The sequence below is a fragment of the Lissotriton vulgaris genome, chromosome 2_1 (genome assembly GCF_964263255.1).
Source record: "Lissotriton vulgaris chromosome 2_1, aLisVul1.2, whole genome shotgun sequence".
Lineage (NCBI taxonomy): Eukaryota > Metazoa > Chordata > Amphibia > Caudata > Salamandridae > Lissotriton > Lissotriton vulgaris.
The window spans coordinates 1,304,414,940-1,304,420,060 of NC_141687.1; the positions used below are offsets into that span (position 1 = coordinate 1,304,414,940).

General features: G+C 45.3%; 1 pseudogene; it reads left to right on the forward strand.

The window, feature by feature from the left end:
• Positions 1-2,979: 2,979 nt before the first annotated feature.
• Positions 2,980-4,536, forward strand: LOC147732538 (endogenous retrovirus group PABLB member 1 Env polyprotein-like; annotated as a pseudogene).
• The last annotated feature ends 585 nt before the right edge of the window (positions 4,537-5,121 follow it).

Consider the following 5,121-nt stretch of genomic DNA (forward strand, 5'->3'; position numbering starts at 1 on the left):
AAAGAATTGCAGCGATCGCTCGAATGACTGTGCCAACAACTCAAAGAGACGTACGTGCCTTTCTAGGTATCACGTCATACTGCAGGCAATGGATTCCAAACGTTTCATTGTTAGCAAAGCCATTGTTAGCTCTCACGTGCAAGGATGTTCCGACTCCTTTGCCATGGACTGAAGATTGTCAGAAAAGTTTTTCTGAATTGCGTGATGCTTTGTGTTCGGCTCCTGTGTTAGGTACTCCTGATTACAGTAAGCCGTTTACACTATTCGTTCACGAGAGAGACAGTTGTGCGTTAAGTGTTTTGACGCAACAATTTGGCGGCAAACAGCGTCCATGTGCATATTTTTCTTCGACTTTAGACCCCGTAGCTAGAGCATTGCCGAGTTGTCTAAGGGCGACAGCGGCAGCTGCGGTGTCCATTCGACAGTCCGCAAGTCTGGTCATGGATAATATGCTTACAGTGATGGTTCCGCATGCAGTTGACACTCTCTTGAATCGAACGAAGACTCAACACTTGACGAGTGCAAGGTTGTCCGGCTATGAGTTGACACTTTTGGCAAGTCATATACAGATAAAACGTTGTAATGTGTTGAATCCAGCGACATTGTTTCCGATTCATATGGAATCAGGTGACGTAGCACCACATGACTGTTACTTAAGAACTGAAGAAGAGACGAAGTGTCGTATTGACCTGAAAAACACTCCATTGGTAGATCCCGATGGTACTTTGTATGTTGATGGTTCATGCTTCAAGTTGCCGAATGGTGATGTCACGACTGCGTATGCTGTAGTGACGTTGAGTACGGTTGTGGAAACTGCGAGATTGAGTCAGAATTCGGCGCAAGCGGCAGAGTTGATTGCTTTAACGAGAGCGTGTGTTTTGTCTAAAGGAAAGCGAGTGAATGTGTTTACTGACAGTCAGTATGCGTTTGGCGTAGCGCATAGTTTTGGTCGATTGTGGAGAGAGAGAGGATTCATGACGTCTCAGGGCACGAAGATTCAACACGGACAGCTCGTGAACGATCTTCTAGATGCACTTACATTGCCTAAGCAAGTGGCAATCATTAAATGCAGCGCACATCGAAAGGTTACAGATGATGTTGGTCGTGGTAACGTGTTTGCAGATGAGATTGCTAAGGAAACGGCCAAGAATCTGACAAATCGAATGTATGTTACGAGTTCAGTGAGATGGCTGGCGGAAACTGGTATGTGTGAGGACACAGTTGAGAGTGTGAAAGCGATTCAGAATGAGGCCACTGAAACTGAAAAGGCTAAGTGGAAAGAAAGCACGGGGAAGTTAGACATGAATGCATGTTGGGTTGATTTGTCAGAGTATCAGAGATGGATGTTACCGGATGCGTATGTGCTTGCCGTTGTTACTATGGCCCATGGCATGTCACATATTAGCGCGAAAGGTATATGTAAATTGTTGTCTCCTGTATGGAAGAATGATGGGATTGCTAAGTGTGCTGAGAGAGTGGCCAAGAACTGTATGGTATGTTTGATGCATAATCCTGGCAAGGGCACTCCCACTCCACCTGGTCATTTTGCTCCTCCTACATGCCCCTTTGAAGTTATCCAATTGGACTTCATCCATATGGAGAGAAGCAATAATTTGAAATATGTATTGGTTGTGGTTTGTGCGTTCTCCAGATGGATTGAGGCCTACCCTCTTAAGGATAATACTGCCCTGTCCACAGCAAAAGTTCTACTCAAAGAATATTTCCCAAGATATGGAATGCCACGGATTGTATGGTCGGATAATGGTAGTGAGTTTGTGGGAAGTGTGATGAAGAGTGTGTGTGCGGGTTTGGGTATTCACCAAAAATTTCATAGCGCTAACCATCCTCAATCGGTGGGTTTGGTGGAAGGGTACAATGGTACTCTGAAACTGAAACTTGCCAAAATCCAAGCAACGACTGGGTTATCATGGCCTGATGCATTCCCTTTAGCTCTCCTGTCGACCAGGGCGACTGTGCACTCTCGAGTAGGGCTTAGCCCATATGAGATTGTGTTCGGCCGTCCTGCGAACATTTGGGGAGTTCCAAGGCCTAAGGAATTTAGCAGAATTGAATATCCAATGTTGATTGACTATCTTTACGATCTGACTGCTAAATTGAGTTTGATTCATCAACAGGTTTTTGAAGCTCTACCGGCACAAACAGAAGGACCTGGACATCGGCTCCAACCTGGAGAGTGGGTGCTAGTCCGCAATTTTGGGAGAAAACGAAATCTTGAGCCAAGGTTCGTGGGACCCTACCAAGTCTTGTTGGCAACGAGGACTGCAGTTCGGTTGGACGGCAGGAAGCATTGGGTGCACGCCACCCACACGAAGAGAGTACTGCTTCCATTGCCAGCAAATAATTGGATAAGGAAAGGGTTTGCCCCGACTGAAACCAATGTCATCCCAAAGTATGTGCCATTTAGTGATGCTCAACCTGTAGAGCTCGATCCAGCTCAGCCAGATACGTCTGTTGAATCATCTGGAACTGTATCTTTGTCCTCAGCATTGGAGAATTCAAGTTCTGAACAGATACCTGAACAATCGAACTCTGTCTTGCCACCTGAATCATTGTTTGAAGAACAAACTCGACCTGGAAAATGTCGATATTTCCTTCGATCGCGTGATTAAGGACGAATAAAAAATTCCCCTTTTATTTTTGAACTTACATTACCCCCTTTCTGTTGCTATGAACATTGTAAATATTTGCATTTTTCCTGATCTTGAGTTCTTTTCATTTTGTTTGACATATCACGTGTGTTCCTTTTCTGTGCAGCTAGGAGACTTATATGAAATTGAATGCTTCATTGATTAAACCTACCATCTGGGTTGGCCGTAGGGCCGTACGGGTACCTACTTCTGTTTGGCAGGTTTCTGGCACTAGGTCGGTTACTTTTGCCGGTTTCTGGGAACTCCTGGGAATTGACAATTGCTACTCAGAATCAGGTGCGTCAAGAACGTTACGGACGGTCTTTAGAGGATGGAGTTCTCTAAGCTGTCAGAAAGAGAGATGATGTCGGCTCAAAGATCTAAGTTGCGTAAGATTTTTCAAACAAAGTGTTTTCTGTTTCAGATTTTCATGTTGTTCCTAACTGTGTCTATGTTATTGGTGGGTGGAGTGTATTTTGGGATTCAGTCACTGTTGCCTTCCACTTCATCTACTCCTCCTTCTCATGATTTGAATTCTGTTCTTGTTCCCACTGTCTCTCCACATTCTTTTCATCCTCTGCCCCAACATGAACAGGTCAGACGTGCGGAATTCATGAACAATTCCTTTGTCCAACTTTTGCATCGGCATCAGTTGGTGATGAACACTACCAATTGTTGGGTGTGTGGGTTAATGCCACATACCATGGATAAGGGTATTCCGTATTTAGTTCTTCCCTACAGCTCCCAGGGGTCAGCTCGGGCGTTCCAAACCATGTTCCGTAGTGCACTAGATTCCTACCCCCGTTGAGAGCCACGTTCCAGAGACCCTGGTTCTGGCTCGTACCACAAGTCTTTGGCGATAGCGATTGCTGATCTGGATAGAGATATTTTTGATGCATCGCTTATTCCAGAGGAAGAGGTGCGAGCTTACAAGGATCTGAGTGAGGCTGAGTACAGTATTTCAGTAGGTGATAGACAGCTTAAGAGCTCGTCTCCAATCTGGATTGTACCCCACCTAGGTCATTTTTGTCTACAAGGTCTTGGTCGAAATCCGAGAGCTCAGCTTGGGAAGAGTGCTTGTACTGAGACATACGTTTTACCGATGCTCTCTTCCCCTGTATTTCTGACTGCCAAGGGTACATATTTTGTGTGCTATGATCGTGCTTATACGTGGTTGCCCCGTGATTTCTCGGGCACCTGTTATATCGCGAATCTCTTGCCACCGACTTTCACAGTTGCCTCAGACTATCACAAGACAAGAGTTGTGAGAGGCGTTATTAGCAAAGAGGACACTGCCGGTCAAGAAGCAGGAGACTTCTTTAAGGGTTTCCTACCGTTTTGGGGACCTATGGTCAATAGTAGGAACCTGAGACAGTTGACTCGTGTGGTAGAATCAACTGCTAATATAACTGCAAGTGCTCTTGGTAACCTGACAGCAGAGCTTCAAGCGGATAGACTGATGACGTTACAGAACCGTATGGTTCTAGATGTTGTACTCGCAGATAGAGGTGGTGTGTGCAAGGTGATCCATTCGAGCTGCTGTATTTTCATACCTGATAATGCTCCAACTGTTTATCAAGCCATCTTGAAGTTGCATAAAATCTCCGAGTCCATACACGTGGACGAAGGTGATTGGACGCTTCTAGGATGGTTTTGGGGTCTGATGTCGACTTGGGGTTGGAAGATTCTGATGATTGTGGGGGTTGTTGTGACGTTTCTGTTCACGTGTTGTCTTTGTGTACAGTGTGGTCCTACCTTATGTAGCCTTTGTGCTACAACGTGTATAAGAAGGCCATCTGTTACCAGAGAGACATTAATGGATAGAATAATGTTCCAGCAACATCTAAACGATCTGATGAATATCGATATTGATTCTTATATCGACTAGTGCTTGCCTACATGAGGGCAAAAGGAGCGTCTGAGGTTCGGTAAGAATCGGAACGACGTTTTGGGCTTGTTTGTAGATGTATGAGTTTGGTATCTATGAACCGTAAGTGACGAGATTAGTAGATGTACGTGTTTTCGCTACACTACTTGGAAGGGTTCGTCTTATTTACGGGTTTTTCATCTGAACCTTCGGGTTCCATTTTAGATATGGCATCCATTTTGTTTCTTGCCCTCACGTAGCCGGCGAACGGACAATGTCCGCTTGATGACCCTGGGATTCATAAGCTCTTGCGGAAGATGCATATTCCTTTGAGTGTGCCTTTATGACTAGGGGAATGACACGGCAGAAGCAGATGGCTCCGCTCGAGGCTCATCTTGCCGTGCCGGTCTATTGTTTCAGCCTTGCATACGTTAGGCTCGAATCCTTTGATCCTGTGATCACGCTTCCGATATTGCCCCCACACTCTTTTCAATCTGTTGTCTGTCTTTGTTTTTCCTGCACCTGTTTCTGTCCCTTCTCTTAGGTCGTTTACAACTAGAATGGAATGTGCCTAATGGTGGGATAGCGTACTTTTACAGTTGGGAA